This window comes from Chaetura pelagica, unplaced genomic scaffold (assembly GCF_000747805.2).
Source record: "Chaetura pelagica isolate M959 unplaced genomic scaffold, ChaPel_1.0 scaffold62, whole genome shotgun sequence".
NCBI lineage: Eukaryota > Metazoa > Chordata > Aves > Apodiformes > Apodidae > Chaetura > Chaetura pelagica.
The window spans coordinates 1091641-1111239 of NW_009952438.1; positions in this window are offsets into that span (position 1 = coordinate 1091641).

A 19599-nucleotide genomic window follows, 5' to 3' on the forward strand; every position below is an offset into this window, starting at 1 on the left:
CCTGCTGTCTGACCCAGTGTTTATTTTCTCCTTCCCCCAGGAGCAGAGGTTCTGCAGATCACCAGCAGCTCAGTGCTGAGCCTGCCCATGACTGGTTCATCCCTAATCCCCACTTGGGATGATCCAGCAAGTCATTTCCCTGCCAGGCTCACCTGTGCAGGTTGTGCCAGGAGGTGTCTTGGGAGTCCATGAGTAAAAATGTTTTCAGTGAAAGCTGATGATGGTTATAATTTGTTTTTATTTTATCTTATTGGTTTCTTTTTTAATGGGGAGTGATGTTTCAGTATCAGTGTGCCCTGCAGCCTCTGGTCAGCACTGCAGCTGAGGGGTCAGGCCTCTGGGGCAGCTCTTTGCTTCTGGGCTCTCCCCCATGAGCACCTTCAGGCAGGTCCCCCAGAAAGCTCCCCACTCTGCACCTTCTGGTCAAACAGCTCATTAAGGGGCTCAAAACACCCCTGGGTGCAGTACAGGAGCTGGTATCATGGTTTTTCTGGGGTGCTGCTACTGCAGAGAGCAAGTTCTAAAAGCCAAAATGCAAGAACATTCTTGGGTTTTGTCTTAGATCCAGGACAAAGCTCCTGCTGATTTCAGTGGCAGAGCAGAAGATCTCAGGGCAGTAGGTGCAAAGGAGCTGCACCCCCATCACTGTGGGCAACCAAAAGGCACCTGCCCTGAGGACCCTGCAGGTACAGGTCTGGTTCCTCTGGGCACCAGACTGCTGCTGTCAGCTGAAGATGAAGGCTCCAGGCCATGCTGCTGGCACCTGCTCTATGGCAACAGACCCCCAGAAAATCACAGGCAGCTTCAATTCTGATTACTTGAGAAGGAAGTAACACCTTTTTTGAGATCATTATTTCAGTAAGCCTGGCAGTTCCTTTAATATAATCTAGAAGATGCAACATCCTCACTAAAGACTGTTCAGATGGTGTGTAAAGCTTATTTGCCACATCCCCAAATCTGATCCTGGATTTTCATGAGCAACAACCATAAACGTCAGAGATTTAGGGTTTTGAGGGTTTTCTTGCCATTAGTATAAGCAGGACAAACAGGAAAAAAATAACAGAGCATAATGCAAGAATGAGAAAATAAGAATAAGAAATGCAAAGGTTTTGTTGTTGGTGGTTTTACTCCTCACATCCCTGCAATGGGAGTTCCCAATGGACAGGAGGGGCCCTGCAGGCACCATGCAGGGCTGTAAGGACAGAGTCACTGGCCCCAGGGCTTACTTAACCCTTTGTCATTACTGATTCGGTGTAAGACTGCAGTCCTCACAACTGGAAGTGTTGTCTCTCTCTCACGCATTCTTCCCCAAGAACAGAAAGACTGACTGTCCTCTGCCTTATAAAATAACAAAGAATGTTTCTGTAAAGCTCCTTTTTCACCACATTTCACATCAGTTGTTCCTTGGGTGAGTCAGCCCTGGAACACATACATACCACTGACATAAATGGAAACACCTGGCACGACAGGGCCCTTTGAACCATTTCATTTTTTGCAGTTTTTGCCAGTGAATTGCACAAGCTGCAAGCTCTGAAATTCATCCTGTGAATGCAGGAATCCTTGCAGAGTGTTCACACTGCAGCACAGACACCAGTCACTGCTAACCCAGAAGTGGGCTCCACACAGAAAGGGCTCTTCTTATTTTGTGGGTTCTCAGAGGCTGCAAAAACACTGCTTACCTGAGGTTAACAACCTGCCTTAGCCTTATTTTAATAATTGAAGCTTCATTCCATTCAGAATTAGGAAGTTAATATTCTGCTCTTCTGAGCAGAAAATGGAAGGAAATTACTATTATTTCACTTTTGAAATATATTTCAGTAAACAATCTGTACATTAGGAAATGAAGAATTGGTTTAGATTTTGTGTTTCAGAGAATGGCATCCTGTCTTCTCTTGCCTGTCACTGAAAAAAAGGGAAAATTTCAGAAGAAATAAAAGTTTCCATTTAGACCAGGAAAGAAATTAATGACTTTCTTCCCCAAACAAAACAAAGCTGGTTTTCATTCCTTTTTGAGCCATGAACTGCTCCACCAAACCATTACTCATCAGAATGTGTTGCTGATATTGCAAATATGGGGAAACTTTGAGTGTGAAACTTCCCACAGAGTGTATTCTTTCTTTGTCTTAAACAATATTGTTTTAAAGATCCTTTATAAGAGCACTTAATTCTCTGTGCATTTAATTAAAACCAACTTTTCACCCATTTAAATGAGAAGCCTGGAGGGGAAGAAATTCAACTCCTGTTTCCTATTCCTATGGTACTTTTTTTCAAAGAGTGGGCTGTGCTGAGACATTTCAGTCAGTAAAGGGATCTTGAATTTTAGAGTCTGGCTAAGATCAATATTTTCATTAACTAAAGACAACAACAGCAGCAATATCTAATATAAGCACCACTTTCTTCAGTTCACCACTAAGATGCAGCTGGAACATCAAGCATCACTTACATGGAGCTCACAGCATCAAGTGTTAAACAACAACAGCCTTTGGGTCCCTGGCTCAGTACTCACTAATATTGTCAAGATACAGCAAAGAGTATTTACAGGAGGAGGGTGAAGCTGAGGAGACAGGCAGGCTCTTTGCTTCCCCTGCAATCACCCTGCTGCATCTACAGGGCAAACCAAGCTCCCTGGCAGCAGATGGGAACCAAGCACTGGGCTGATCCTGGGCCCCCAGGCTGTGCTCTGGAGCACTGCTTCAGGTGCCTGCTTTTTAGAGCAAATACTGATCAATACAACACACATGACAAAGCAGGCTGAACAGGCTGTGCAGCATCATTGCCCCCAACATCTCCAAGCACTTTGACCAGGGGAAGAGCAAAAGATTTACACATTAAGATTTATCTCTTTCAGTTCTGGAGTATCCCTGGCTTTAAAAGATGAGCAGCTACAAGGTCAAACAACTGCAGTCTGTGATGTAGGGCAAGCTGCATTTTGGGCATTGTTTGCTTTGTTTCTTTGGCAATGGAAACATTAAGCACTGTAATTGCTGCTCCATCCTAACCTGACACGCTGCCTCCATCCCCTTGTGCAGGATCCCAGAGCTATCAGAAGCAAACAGGAGTGAGGAGCTGCATGGGGAGCAGCACCTAACCCACATAACCTACCAATTCCTGGACCAAGGGAATTGCCTTCAGTGGCCTTCTCCCCTCTGGTGCCAGGACTGACACAGGAGTCTGACTGCCCTGTTTCACAGGCTGCTACACTAGGAGGTTAATAAAACAGAGGGATATGCACTTATGCACAGATATTTTTTGCTGGTTTGGAGATGACAGGCTGAGTGGGGAGCTTCCTTTCCTCCTCTTCTGATCCTTCTTCCCTTCCTCTTTTGATCCTTCTGTATTTGTGTTTCTTCAAACTCTGCCCACATGTTCAGAGTATGAGCTGAAAATAAATAAATTCTGTGTATTCCTCTTTTCCTGAAATATTCTTTGCCATACATAAAAGATAATTGATTTCTTGCACAGTGAAACTCAAAGCAAACACAGCAATCAGATTCACCTTGAAAATAGGTGTGCTTTTCTGTTATTCTTTCTAATGTAAAATGGATGAATATTTTACCCTTAAAGACAAGGTGAGTCACTTTTGCAATACCCTGGTGAGGAGCACAAAGCACACCAGCTCTTCCCTCTGCATCGGGATGTTGCTGTACAAGACAGAATCCTTTCTCTGCTTAGCTTCATAGCAAAGTGCTGTCAAACTGGTAAACCCAAGCTGGAATGACTTCATTATCCTGCCTCTGTTTCTCCGCTGGCAGTCCCTGACACCACAGCAGCAGCTGCTAAAACTGTGCAGGGCTTTGAACCAGGTACCTTGGTGTGTAGAGGAGTGGAAGAGGGGCAGGGGAGGTTTCCAGACCCAGCACACATCAGAGTGGCCTCAGGACTAGTTCAGCTTGTTGTGCTGCTGAAAGGCTTAGCATTTGGGTTCTCAATAACAAGTATGAGGAAAAAGAGGAACCGACACCAGATCAGCATGTCCTTTTAAAATAGCCCAGACAGCCTTTGATAGTCTTCCTGATTTGCTGGTGCTTGCTGATGCACAGGGGAACAGACTTGGCTTTACTTGATGCTGAGAAGAGGATAGTGCTGAAGTCCTGCCTTTTCCCTGGTTGTTATATTATCTCCTTGAGCATTCATTTTGCTGGATGTTACAGAAGAGATGATGGACCAGCTGAACTTTGCTTTCCTCTATTACCACTGTGTGCTTGGGGGCCAGCAGGAGATCCATGGTAAATAAGTCACATGTATTCTAGAAAGCAATTATGGTGCCAAATATGGTTGGGAATGATAAAGACTTGTTTGTTGCAAAAGATTTAACAGTGAAAATATCTGAGTGAGGTTTTCAAAGTCTAGTAGCTCTTCATTAAGAACAGACTCATTGTTACCTGTTGCCTTTCAACACTCAGGGCAGAGAGGTTATGTGTTATGTTGGATGCTGCAGGAGAAAGAAGCAGCACACATGCAGCTGCATAGCTGGAACTTCAGTTGCAGAAATACTTATCTATTCAGTGATAAAAACACCTAATGGAACCAGACTGAGTCCAGGTGTAGCTCCACTGACTTCAGTGAGCTCCATCAACAGGAAACAGCTCAAGATCTGTGCAATCAGGTTCTCAGCAGTTTTACCTGATTTATTTCACTATGTAACAGGAATAGGATTAATTTTATCCCTACTGTAACTCCAAAGAAGTTTTGTGAAATATCCAGGAGAAAATGAAATACTTGTAAGCATATCTTCCTCTTAGAAATTCACTGAATTCCTCTTGAAATGCTCTGCACTACTCTGAATGTCTTTTTAATGGAGCTGCCCTATAATAAAATATGCCTGATTAAGTGCTCTAAGAAACATTATCATTAGAGTCTGGTGAATATAATTTTCTTTCCCTCACTGTGATGAAAGAGACAGAATGGTCAGCTTGTGGTGAGTTCTGAGTGACTGGACTTGATTTACTGTTCAATTGTTGCATTTAATATGAGCATTAAGACACCTTTTATTCTGCTATATGTATTCTAACAACAAAAATTAATAATAAGACTTCTTAGTTTTATTGATGCTTATAACAAAGGAAAAACACAGGCCAAGATACCTGCACCAGCTGATACTCTCTCCATGAAGAGCTTGCAAACAAAATTAAAGTTGTAGCACTTCTTACATGCAAGTTAGCTTAAATATCAAACAGAGCACTGAGTTGCTGAAGCAGTTCCAGCCTTTCAACAGGTGTCCAGGACAGGAAAATCATCAGGAGAAGGTTCACTAGAAACATAACTCAAGTAAAAACAGTCAGGTCCAGACTGTCTTGAAGTGCAAAAAAAAAAAATCTTCTTTTGAGTTCCATGTCAAGATCTATGTAGAGGTGGGACCAGTTTGCAGATTCCAGTCAAATTTGGAACCTGGAATTAGAGGTGCCTGGCTCAAGTCCATTGCCAAGATGCCAGAGCTTTTAAAATGTGTCTAATTAGTAAAGCTCCAAGTATTTCTCAGGAGACACAGCCCCTCCAGGGGTTCACATGCACACCTAAGCACATCTTCTAGTCCTTACAAGGCTATTGCAGGAGTGCTGAGTAGGTAGTTAAGCCAACCTTAGCCCTCAAACTTCATTATAACCAAACTATTAGAAAATAATTATAGATTAATTGGATGAATATTGCAGAAAAAAAAAAAATACAGAGCCTAATTCAACACATTCTCAAGTAATTTTTTTTTAATTAGGTGGGATCGATTATCTCTGTTGGTTGACTGTACCTGGGAAGGATGGAGGGTTGTGCAATCCCTCCTCCCCAAACAGCCACAGCCTAAGGGAGATGTTTGTCTGTGCCAGCAGGCTCAGCAAGGGGGTGTTTGGAAGGAGAAGACACAGCCTTGCAGATGTCAGCAGGGGAGGATGGAGCAGGGTCCCATGGACACGGGTGCACCTTCCTAGCCTGGCTCTGAGCTCATCTGAAGCTCTGCTAGTTTGTCCACTGACACCTGGTGCCCACAAGTCTCTGTGCATTGTGCTTCCAAAGCTTTCCTTAGCAGGAGGCAGGAGAGGGACAGAAGGGAGATTTTTATAGTGCTCTATACCAAGAGATTCTCAGGGGTGCAGGGAAAAAATAGTAATTTGACAAGTATTTAAAAAAGAAAAAAAAAAAAAGAAATAATGGGATGTTTCTGACTGACAGAGCAGTAAAAAGGAAATTCTACATCCAGGTTGCATTCCAAGAGTGGTGTGAGTAATTCCAGAAAGCCAAACTGGTTAAAATATGAATAGCTTGGCCTGAGGAACAGCTTAAGCCTTATAACTGAAAATAGGAAATGGCAATTGTTCATTATTGTGGAAGAAAAGGCTGGAGCTGATGCCACCAGCCCAGAGGTTTCAGTCACAATGTCCTTTGTTCTTCAGGTTGAGGAGCAGCTTATCAGGACAGGATCTCTTGGGAATGTCTGAAAAAGCAAGAGCTCTGTGGCAGGCAAAGAAATGCTGCAGGAATGACTGACTGCTACTGGAAAATATTTGCAAACGAAAGACCAGGCTAAAATCTGCAAGAAATTTTGAGTGCTGTATATTGACTAGAAGACCTTAATATGCTCCTTGAATTCAAATTCTGTGCTCAGCCCCTGCTGCAATGATCTGTGGGAAACACCAAGTTCACCGAGTCACCAAATAATTAAGGGAAGTGGGAGAACTGGAAGGACCTTAAACATGTGGTCAAAATGAGAGTGTGCAGAAATATTTGGTTAAGAGAAATAACACAATATCTGCATGTAAAGAAAAGCACATGAAGCTACACACAGCACTTGCAATGTGCCTGTAGCTTGAAATGCAATGTTTCTGTAAGAGGAAAAGATTGATAATACTATTTGCATCAGGGCTTCTTCAGAAGTGTTAAAGCTTTTCTGTAGTTCATCAAATCCATCCATAAGGGGATTTTCAACCTGTTTTTCTGATTTGACAAGCACATAAAATTTTCCAGCAGATAGGCTAAACCTTCTGAAGAGAACTTAAGCTTATTGACATTCCTCTTACTTTCCTTAGTTATCTCATACAAATCCCTTGAGAAGAGACCACAAACGTCAAGGTATCCATGGATCCCAGCCTAAAAATTACTGTTCAATATTCAGGGTAAGTGGATTCTGTTTAGCAGGGGTGGTGGCAAAGGAGATGATTTCTATCAAGCTTTTGAAGAAGTTATATTTGACATTTTACATGGAGAGTGTCTGTACAATATCACGTTAAAGGTGTGAACATGGGTCAGTTCTGTCTGTACCATGTAGAAACACAGGGTCTGGCAATGATCTAGATAAGACATTTATGCAGGGAGTGTGGCCTGTATTAAAAAGGGAACAGCTGGGATTCCTACAATATTAGATATTCCATGAAATGAAAAGCAATTCTTGCTATATAGCCTCACTGTGGTCATTATGGTGGGTTTTTTTGGCCAGTAGAAACATAATCTTGTTTTCAGGACTTGCACAAACTGCAATTAATTTGCTTTATTGTCTCAATCTAACTGAAAATAAAGATAATACTAAGCACAACTAAGGTTTCCTGAATGCTTCAGTGTCTTTTTGTGTGCAGGAGTCATAGTTAGACATGTAAGTGGCTTTAATAGATCTAAAACTGACCACTGGCACAGAACTGCCCTTAAACCATTTGGGGTCAAAAATTACAAATCAAATAGAAAGAAAATGATTGTGCTAACATTTAAACTGCTGCAAGAGCACTTACCTGGGAGGCTGTTTCTGCTCTCTGCTGTTTTCTGAAGCGTTTACACTGAATATACTTCAGTAAAACTTCATGGCCACATGAGAGAAGAGGAAATTGAATTCCTTTCCTCTGCTGTTACACACATTCACACTGAGTGATGCAAATACCTTCTCATAGGTGGTATGATACCAGGAAATTCCTGACCACCAACAGAATATCAGACAGATATGGATCTAATTGTAAGAAGGGATTACCACAGATGGACAGTTTGTTGCAAGAGGTGAAGGTTACCATCTGGAATAAAGTTCCCTGAGTCTATCTGAAGTAAATCAAAACATATTCTTCAATGACTCTTCAAATCTCTTTGACCTTATTCTGGTTTGTCAGGAAGGCTAGAAAGTTGGAAAAGGCTCTTTTTGTTTTGTAATTCAATTAACATCAGTTTGGAAAAGAAAAACTCTTTTGTGGATCACAGAGAAAATGCCAGATGAGCAACGTGAGCCCATTGACATGATGCTGGGGGAAGGTTTGTTGGTATCATATTCTAAAGCAATAGTAATTTGATGGAAAATGTTAAAAACATGAATGTTCTTTGTTCTTTTTTAGCAACACATGACATCCTAATATTGCTGCCAAGAATGTTATAATTGGTATAAATCTGCCACTTAAAATAGGGCTGAGTGACACTCCTACGAGCACCAGTAAAAAAATAGTCTTTTATTCAGCATTTTTATTTCATCAAGGGCAGCTAGAATATTTTCCTATATGACTAGATCTCCTTTCCTTTAAAATGCTGAAGCTCTTCCTGATGCTTAGTATGTCCACAATCTTTATTAAACAATATCAATGTGAGCTTTCAGACCCTTATAAAATTCCCAGTTTCTCTGTTCATCTCGGATGTTGACTCCATTTTAGTTCTGATTTTGGATGATTGTCATGGGAGATGGTTTCTGAGACACATATTTTGCAGTTCAAGCAATGGATGTTCAGCTTCTGCCTAATAGTAATAATGATGATAATGATGATAATTATTATAATAATAGAAATAAAAATAACATTATTAAATATCTAATTGAGAGTAGACAGTGCTCCAAGGTTTCTGATCTCTAGCAAAGCAGAAGTAATAACAAAGAAAGAAAATAAGACCTATTATATTAGACATTGGGTTCCAAACCCTTCACACCATTCCCAGCAAAATACCAACCAACTGTTCCGTGACATGAAAGCAAAAGGGAGCAGGTGATATTTGCATCCCAAATTCAGGCAATGAAACAGCTAAACCTGGAGGCTGGTCCCTTCACAGCCCTTTCCCAGCAGGGGTGACACACATTCTGGATCAAGGGGTCACCTTGGTCCCCTGGCTTAGAGTCATGGGGTACATGGAATATGTCTTTCAGAGGTAAAGGAAGATTAGGAACAGGCCTTGGGTGGAGCAGGACAAGAAGCCATTTCTCCTTATTGAGATGGATCAACGGGGAGGAAGGGATGAAAACTGGAGGAGGGGAGATTGAGGTGAGACCTGAGGAGGAAATTGTGGAGTGTGAGGGTGGTGAGAGCCTGGCCCAGGTTGCCCAGGGAAGCTGTGGCTGCCCCATCCCTGGCAGTGTTGAAGGGCAGGTTGGATGGGGCTTGGAGCAACCTGGGCTGGTGGGAGGTGTCCCTGCCCATGCAGGGGGGTGGGACTGGATGGTCTTGAAGGTCCCTTCCAACCCAAACCAGTCTGTGATTCTGTGAACTGCTCTCACTTACGTGTCCTGTCTTCCTAACCCTGTGGGCAGGACTGTGAAGAGCCCAGGACAGCCCTGCCAGCCTGGCTCTGCTGGGCATGTAGCAGCTATTCCAGAGCTGTCTGAGGTGTCTGCTCCACCACCACAGAGCTGAACACACCCCTGCTGCCCTCAGCGAGCACTGGAGTCTTTGCCAGAATGCAAATCAGGCAGCTGGGAATATGTTCCTGCCCTGCATTTCCCTCTGGATCAGCCTGTTCCTTTCCACTGCCTGGAGAGATCCTGGAGTCAGAGCAATCCCAGTCGGGGTGCAGAGGCAGGACACCAAATGTCAGCAGCACAAACTCAACACAGGATGCAAGTCACCTAAATGATTGCTGCAACCAGAAGCAGCTTTCCAGAGTGTGCCAGAGTTAGTGACCCAGATGGACTAACAGGCTGAAAAAGGACTGGGAGAAAAGGTCAGGGAGCTCTTCAGAATGCAGCAGTTGTGCAGTGCCTAAGGGCTTTTAAAACAAAATACCTCTTTCAGTGTCCTCCCTCAGGACTTTTAATTGAAGCCTTATGAACGAGAGAATTGCAATTGTTCCTTTGGGAATAATAACTGTTGGGAGTGCCTAAGAGAATGGCACAGAAATGCCAGTCCCAAAGGTGGTTCAGTGGAGCTGTGGGCAGGATCCTGGGGCAGCAGCAGGAAGGTGGAATGTCTTTTCCCCAGGGTGCTGCACAAGGAATGCAGGAGGAAAACTTGGGCAGCAGGGTCTGAAGGATTGTGCTGCTGCCATCACTGAGGATCACAGAAGCACAGAATCACAGGATCTGTAGAGCTGGAAGGGACCCATCAGGGCCATGAGTCCAACTCCTGTCCCTGTGTAGGGCACCCCAAGAATCACCCCATGTCCCTGAGAGCATCACCCAAAGGCTTCCTGAGCTCAGGCAGGCTTGGTGCTGTGACCACTGCCCTGGGGAGCTGGTTCCAGTGCTCAGCCACCCTCTGGGTGAAAACCCTTGTCCTGATACCCAACCTCAACCTCCCCTGATCCAGCTTCCTGCCTCCTCTGCTCCAGGCTGAGCAATCCAGGAGTTAGGAAGTGAGGCTGGTTTACAGCTGGAGAGCACAGGGCACAGCAGTGCCTGCCAGGGTAAATGCAGGCCCAGACATTTGAAAACTCTGCCCACAACAGCTTAGGAAAATGTGATGTTTTTTTAAATTTTTTTTTTTTTACAGGAAGTTTTTAAGAAGCTGCAAACATTTTCACTCCATTTTGTTTTGTTTTGTTTTTCAGGGAGAACTTCCCAAGCTGCCAATAAAACCTGTCTTCCTGTCTTGAAAAAAATGTTGGTTGTTAACATAAAAAATTGCTTTTTAACATTTTTTTTAAGATATAACAAAACCAAACAAAATAGCTATTTCGTTTTGTGGGGTTTTTTAATGTAAAATACCTGAATCTTGCTCTCATATGACAAGGACTTTGTTCACTCTCAAGAATGAACTGTTCTTAGAGAGGAAGGGAATTGTAGAGGCAAAAAGTGCTCCTCCTGGGCATTTTTCCTATCTCTATTCCAAAATCTTACTTTGAGAGATTCTTATCAAGCATTCCCTTTCCCACTGTAGATCTATTTCTGATGCAAATTTCTGCTCTTGCTGCCTCTTGTCTGTTTACTTGGCAGGACAGGGACGTGGGACCACCCTTCCCAGGCTGTCCTAGGGCCAGAAACTGAGGCTCCTGGGGCTCCTGGAGGATGTGGCAGCTTCAGCACCAGAGCTGTGAGGCTTTCCTGGCTCCTGCAGCAAAGCTGGGGGGAGCAGGCACCATAAATCCCACCCTTTGGAATGGCAGTGGGTTCATTGCACTGGGATTGCTCAGTCTCAAGCTTGGGCAGTAGATCAAACTCTTCCTGGGATTTTGGGCTTGGGGCCCGAGCTGGGCAGTGCAAGCAGAGCCCCAGCAGCCCTGGATTCAGCCCCAGCAGCTCTAGCAGTGCCAGTGAGCAGGGAGGGGAACTTCCCTGCCTCCTTCTATCTCTCCATACACCTGCTGAAAAGCAGGGCAGCTGTTTCAAGGCTCTTATTCCTTGTGACTCCCCTGACCTTCCTGTGGCTGCAGAATAAAGGCTGTCACTGGGTCAGGGATGGCTTGGGTTTGGAAGAGGAAGGGCAGTATCTGTAGGGAACTTCCCTGTTAGGTTCAGCAGTGGCATGTTTGAGTGTTGGATCAGCAGTCTTTGGCTGATGGGAACCTCTGGCCCATCATAACTTGTGAGTGGTGTTCAGTGTAGGTTAAAGAAGTAAAAGACTAAGGGAGAAATCAGATTTTACCAGAAACAGTGGCCTAAAATATTTCCAGAAACCCACCCTGACACCTTATTTCACTCTAGAGATTAAACTGAACCCTATTTGTAGGTCAAGCTCCATTTAGCTCAGAAAGCTCACAGTGAGATTGATGCTGTATAAATGCTGTGCTGGACACTCTTGCTGCACAAAGCAGGGCAGCACTTGCAGGGAGAAGCACCATCTCTCATGACACCTCCTGCTTACCAGGCCATCAGGGCTCCCAAGTGCTGCTGTTGCTGCACCAGACCAGCAGCTGCAGCCTGGCACTGCCATCTGGGTCTGTCCCCACCTTCCCTGGTGCCTGCATTAATCACCAGGGCAGAAACCCACCATGAAATCAGTTCTATTAACTGAAGTTTTCTGGAAAGGAAAGATTAGTTTTGTAACACCCTGGTTGTCATTGTCTAGTGGAGCATTGCCCCTTGCCTGAGCAGCTGCAGTGCAGCTCTGAGCCAGCACACCCTGCCTGCCTGCAGTGACACCCTGCCCTCTCCAGGTAAAGGCAAAGGGAAACTTTAAAAGCATAAATAGTTTCTGCCAACTGTGAAGCATGTGGGCATGTCTTTTTGAGCTTGTTTTAACTCCTGGCTGCAAAGTTGTTGATTTGATTAGATTCTTACAATGTTTGGAATGTGTGTCCAGGCAGGGACTGGAAATGTGTGACAGTTGCTGATGGCAGGGCACTTAGATACAGACATGTATAATCACTGAACATACAGGATCAATCTATAGCTACTTAAAGATTATTATATTTGAATATTAATATGAACTGTTATTGGTTCTGCTATGGATCTATTCTTACTAATTTATCCAAATCTCATGCAATCCTAGCTCAAGGACATGCTGTTTATCTCTTTGGATACCAAAACATAAGTTTAGAAAGCACAAAGCACAGGGAATTGGTGGCAGCTTTGTCACTGCACTTCTTACTGAAATCTTCTAAAATATTATTATAGTAAAGGTGATGAATGAATAAAACATAATAGAATAGACACTGCATCACAGAAAACCCCCTCAGCTTCATTGCCCTTTGTCCACAGATTTTGTATTGTTTTAGGAATGGTGTGTCTAATTTCCTGACTGTTTTCTTCTTTGTTCCATCTTTTTAGTTTTGTTTTTCCAACCACTTGCACATCCAAACCCAGTGTACACCATTTCAAGTTATTTCACATCTGTACTTCTGTAATCTTTGTAACACTGCATTAAGGAGCAGCATGAATAATGCATTTCCCTACCTCTGGCTGGTATCACTCTTGAAAGAACAGAGAAATATCAGTGCCTGCTCATATTTTACTCTTGAAAGATGACCAGGACAATGGAACTAAGTCAAATGTGAAAGATGAGAATTTAATAGCTGTCCAGGGGTGTGCAAATTAAAGCTGCAAACTGAATAGCAATTTATGGGGCATGAAACCCAACAGAGAATGAGTAGACAATAGGCCTGGGGAATGACTGGACAAGACTGAGCTGTCAAACAGGAGTGCACCTCCCTGCAGCTCAGCTGCAGCCTCAGCACCAGGTGAGCAGAGCAGCATATGAACCCCTCTGGCTCCAGAGCACACCTGGGATGGTGCTGAGCCACCTGCTGAGGCAGAACTCCACTCCAGAAACATTCACCCCTACTGTGCTCTCTGTCACACACTGTTTTCCCTTCCACCTATTACAAAATATTGCAACATCTTCAGATTTATTTACTGAACTTGCCATTTTTCAACAACAACAAATCACCTTTTTCTAAGACAGTGAGACTGGGGGAGAATAGGGACCTCCTTGATTTCCAAAGGCCAAAGATGTAGCTGTCAGTCAAGAAGAAAGAAGGTACCTCCCAATCTCCTGAAGTTAGTGAGGTCTGAGGACAGTTTGGTGGAAGGAAAGGGCTACACTTAGTGAGTGAGACTGAATGAAGTGGTTCCTGAAGTTAGTGAGGTCTGAGGACAGGTTGGTGGAAGGAAAGGGCTACACTAGTAGGTGTAGGTGAAAGAGACCTGGGGGTCCTGGTAGACAGGAGGATGACCATGAGCCAGCAATGTGCCCTTGTGGCCAAGAAGGCCAATGGCATCCTGGGGTGTATTAGAAAGGGTGTGGTTAGTAGGTCAAGAGAGGTTCTCCTCCCCCTCTATTCTGCATTGGTGAGGCCACATCTGGAGTATTGTGTCCAGTTCTGGGCCCCTCAGTTCAAAAAGGACAGGGAACTGCTCGAAAGAGTCCAGCGCAGAGCTACGAAGATGATTAGGGGAGTGGAACATCTCCCTTATGAGGAAAGGCTGAGGGAGCTGGGTCTCTTTAGCTTGGAGAAAAGGAGACTGAGGGGTGACCTCATCAGTGTTTACAAATATGTAAGGGGTGAGTGTCAGGGGGATGGAGTTAGGCTTTTCTCAGTGATGACCAGTGATAGGACAAGGGGTAATGGGTGTAAATTGGAGCATAGGAGGTTCAAGGTGAATATCCGAAAAAAATTTTTTACTGTAAGAGTGACAGAGCACTGGAACAGACTGCCCAGGGAGGTTGTGGAGTCTCCCTCACTGGAGACATTCAAAACCCACCTGGATGAGTTCCTGTGTGATGTACTCTAGGTGACCCTGCTCTGGCAGGGGGGTTGGACTAGATGATCTCTCGAGGTCCCTTCCAGCCCCTAAGATTCTATGATTCTATGATTCTACACTTAGTGAGTGAGACTGAATGAAGTGGTCAGAGTCACAAGGCTGGGTGGGAGAGACACCAGGTTGCTGGTGGCTGTGCTGGGCACAGCTCTGGGCAGGCTGACTCAGGGGGCAGCTGGGGGGCTATGCCCACAGCCCTTTGGTGGCCCCATTGTCCCCAGCTGATTTCTCAGAAGAGCAGCTCCACCCATGCCCAGCATCCCTCCATCCTGCCCTCCACACTACAGGGAGTGTTTTCTAGCTGAGGCAAATCATCTGCCTTAATCACAACAGGCTGAAAGCTCCAGAAACTTGCCCTTGAATGGAAGCTGAATTAAAAAATAATAATAATAAAAAAATCACTTAAAGGGAAGAAAAATCTACAAAGGAAGCTGCAAATGTGTATTTTGCTCAGGAGCCTACTGAGTGTAAAGCTGGCAAGCACCCCATAATAACTTGGTTCCTGACTGAAAATAGAACAAATACAGTTTGATGTAGGTCAGTGGAGCACCAGTGATTCATGGCATTAGTCAGCCATGCACATTCCAGCAGAAATCAAACCTGGGAGCTACACATAATAACAACACTGAGTAGCTTCGTAGTGTTTGAAGGGCTCAATGCATTTTTCTCTCAGCAGAGAACAAGACACTCTGGCTTTTCCAGCTACAGGAGTTTTTCATGAGCTTCAAAACCCTCAAAAAGATAGCTAGGCTGCAAAACAAGCAGTGCTAACATTTATAGCTGAATCCATTGTGCATGTACTAATATATGTCCTCAAGGAGGCTAGAACAGCTCACAGCTCTGACCATATTCAAATATTGACTCTCACAATTATTGCTGTTAATTTACCATTTGCACAAAGCAAGGCAGGTTAGACACTGGAGCTACCCAAGAAATATTCTAGGAAGTGGAAACTCATCTAAAAGATGACCATGTTCTACAGTCCTCAGAAATTTGACATGCTCATTAATTGCACTTGCAGATCTGCATCAAATTTATTTATTGTCATGTCTAGTCTCATTGAAACTTAGAAAACCATTTGCAAGATATGGGCTTGAAAATAATAAAAAAGATCTAGGAGAAATTACACTTCAGGTAAATGGAAAAGGCACAAGGAATCAAGAAGATAAGCAAAAGTATGAAGTAAAGCTCTCAGGTCATTGTGGCACAGAATCAATCACTGTTATTTCATAGAATCATAGAATCACAGACTGGTTTGGGTTGGAAGGGACCTTCAAGATCATCCAGTCCCACCCCCTGCATGGGCAGGGACACCTCCCACCAGCCCAGGCTGCTCCAAGCCCCATCCAACCTGCCCTTCAACACTGCCAGGGATGGGGCAGCCACAGCTTCCCTGGGCAACCTGGGCCAGGCTCTCACCACCCTCACACTCCACAATTCCCTCCTCATGTCTCACCTCAATCTCCCCTCCTCCAGTTTTCATCCATCCCCCTTGTCCTCTCCCTCCCTGCCCTTGTCCCAAGCCCCTCCCCAGCTTTCCTGGAGCCCCTTCAGGCCCTGGAAGGTGCTCTCAGGTCTCCCTGGAGCCTTCTCTTCTCCAGGCTGAACACCCCAACTCTCCCAGCCTGTCTCCAGAGCAGAGCTGCTCCAGCCCAGGGATCATCTTCATGGCCCTTCTCTGGACTCACTTCAGGAGTTCCATGTCCTTCTTCTTCTACTACATTTGCTTTGACACTGAATTCATTACTCTAGATACCTGAACAACTCTTGGAAGAAAGTCCTTTGCAAAAGAGTCTGAAAAAACAAGAGACACAGATGGCAGAGAGTGTTGCTGCAAATATGTAGGGAATGAAGAGCTAGAGCACAAGGTATCATTAGAGCCCCTTCATGACCCTGAATTAGCCTGAGGGGAGAGAAATCACTTGTTAGACACTTACAGTTTGAAAGCAAAATCTTAATCATTCTACAGTGTGTGATGTTTAGTGCCCTAGGAAGTAGCTGTAGTGATGTTTGTCCCTCTAATATGAATAAATAAAATAGTGTTTCTAACATAGAATCATAGAAGGGTTTAGGTTGGAAGGGACCTTAAAGATCACCAAGTACCAACCTCCCTGCCATGAGCAGGGACCCCTCCCAGCAGACCAGGCTGCACAAGACTTCACGGTTTCCCTGGCTGAAGAACACCTGAGGAATATGGTGCAATACCAGCCCCACTGGGCTGACTACTTCTCTAGTGCCAGGGAAACTTAGTCAGTCTGGGGAGAAGTCCAGTGTTTCCATGGTAGTGCACCAACTTTAACTCTTCATCTTATCTTCTGATGACAGCTGTTTTTCTCAGGCTCTCTATCCATGCACACACGCACACACACACACACACACAGAGTCTTACAGATGACATTGCATTTAGTTCTAAAGCTTTGTATCTGAATTTTATTAGTGCAAAATTAATCAATTTTAGTTGCCAGTATTGCAGCAGCAGTGGTGAATGTGCTCCTAACTCAGGGCAACAGATCCCTCCTCTCCACCAAGGGTGCTGCACAGCAGGGGAACCACTGCAAGGGAAATGCAGCAGCCCCCCTGCCACGTTGACCTCCCAGCTCAGTGGACAGCCCAGCTGGAGACACTCAGCCAAATTCCTTCCCTGGGATTGCCAGTTGTGTCCCAATTGGAGTAGAGGTACCTCAGGAAAGCTGCAATACTGAAACACCCTGAGATGCTCAGCCTGCTTCCCAGCCCTCTCTCCCCTCCTGGTAAAAGTGATTCCACCAGTCCAAGGCTTTGGAAGACTTTGTATAGAAGGACTTCAAGTTGGGTCTTCTTGCTTCCACCTTCAAGACAAACCCACATGATGCCTTCCCAGGACAGTTTTCTCAGGGTGGAGATGAACATCCCAATGAGTAGTTACTCATGTCCATGGAAGAAAGGTTTCTGTGTTAGCAGAAACATCAGCAAAGATGCAGGCACAGAAGCAGGAGCTTCCTTGGCAGGTTCCCTCTCTTTTCCTGGTGTAAGTTGTGCCTCAGCCAGGGCTTGCCTGGGGCAGCCATGGTGTGTCAGTCAGTTAGGACTGAGCTGCTGTTCATGCACTTGCAAACTTGATGTGACCTTTTTACCTCTAGAGATGCAACAGCAAACAGCCCAAAAGGTGTGTGCTCACCTGGACAGGTCCACTTGGGTTTGGCATTGGTGGTGATGGCTTTAAAAGAGAGGGTGAGTGAAATGAAATGAAAAGAAATGAAATGAAATGAAATGAAATGAAATGAAATGAAATGAAATGAAATGAAGGAGTGACTTTGGAAGCAGGACAGATTGCTCATTTAGGAAAGGTTTTACACTGCTTCAGCAGAAAAGTAAGGAATTTTACACATGCATATATTTAAGTTCATCCTGCTAATATGTATATTCCATGAATAACTTCTGCAGAAAACCAAGAAATGCTGTAATGGGTTTGAAGAATTTTCTCTTTGAAAATAATAATTTTGAAAGTAGACAAGGAAAGCTGTGGCAAAAGCACCAAGTCTAGGAAGTTGCATTTTTCAGGAGCAGCAGAGCACATGAAAACCTCAATTTCTGGTTTTGCCTGAGAGTCTGTTTACCAAGGCACTGATTTATGTTGCTTTGAACATCACTCCTCTCCCTTTATGCTTCTTTGGTGGTGTGCTATTGTCTTTTCCAGAGCTTCATGGCATGCTCTGCTCTGGGTAGTTCCTGCTTGGAGTAATTTATGTCTGTAAAGCAGAAAAACTTTGGTGTTCACTTCCTGAGTTTTTATTTTAGGGCTCGGAGCTGCCAGAGCTGCAGATGACAGAGATGGTTTTGTTGTGCTGTTCTGGAGTTTCAGCAAGTCAGAGCAAGGAAGGGTGTTTCACTCAATGTGCATAAAGGACTGACAAGAGCAGGATTCCACAGAAGGATTTTAAAGCTAATCCACGACCTGGTCTGGTGGGAGGTGTCCCTGCCCATGGGAGGGGGGTTGGGACTGGGTGGTCTTGAAGGTGCCTTCCAACCCAAGCCATTCCATGATGATGATGATGATTCTATGATGGCATTAGAAACACAACCCTGACTTCTTACACCAGCAGAAAATCCGAGCTCCAAATGCCTTGTATTATAGTTGCTAGGATGACATTTATGTACTCTGGTGAGAGTCGGGTCCGGAGCAGCACAACGTGCCACAACGTGCAGAAGACATGGTTTTAGAGAATTAAGTGTTTCTATCACTTAGTAATTTTAAAATGTACTTAATTTGTCATAATTAAAAAAACCTGCAACCCCTCTGGAAGGACTGAAAGATTTAGCATCTGTAAAGAATTTTTAATCTCCTGCTCAGTTTTTAGCAGATCTGACCCATTTATCTTTCCTAGGAAGGAGTGTGACTGCAGCAAGAGCAGATGAAGGGCTGGTTGTGATGCAAGGCTTTTCAACTGCATTTCCCTGAAGAAATAAATGTCTCTTCAGTTGATCTCTAGTTCCAAGACATACCCATCAGATTGTTTTGCTTGTGGTTTGGGCTGTTTATTGGTTGGTTTGTTTTTCATTGGTCTTTGTGGAGGTCCCGAGACGTGGAGACCCAGGGAATGGGATTTAACTCCTGCCCAAGGATTCCACGCAGAATTCTTTTCAATGAGATCAGGCAAAGAGAGTGAAAGAAATGAAACTGGGAAAACCAGAGCAGCAGTTGTTGGCATGCAAAGCTAAACTTTGCGCTGTAAACGAACAAATGGAATCTATTTTTTATCTATAGCTTTAATTATTTCTCAGTGGGAGATGGTGTCTGCATCTAAGTTAATCGGTTTCACTTTGTTTCCTATTGGTTTTGAAGACTTTTCTACAGTTAAAATCATAGTTTTCCAAAAAAGAAAGGCTCTAAATAAGAGCAATAAGAGCTCTAATGGTAAATTTAACAGGAATTGGTATCCTTCTGTGTTGTAATGATGCCAAACTGCTTTTGCATATTTATGAAGCTCTGTCAGTTGCACTACATGACATGGAGAGCTAGGTATTTCAGTTTATAATTGCCAGCATAATTACCTTGGAGTAAGTGGCCTATTAAAGTTAGAAGTGGATGTATGATCAGGCCTATAATTTGGACCTTTGTACATGTTTGGAGAAAAACTTGAAACCAGAAGAAACCTCTTTGAGCTGAAACCATAATTCAATATTTCAATATTCCCCACTCAGGGGTGGAAGACACACATCACATCCCGTGCATTTCCATCCACCAGACTGTTATAATTCTGCTAAAATGTAGT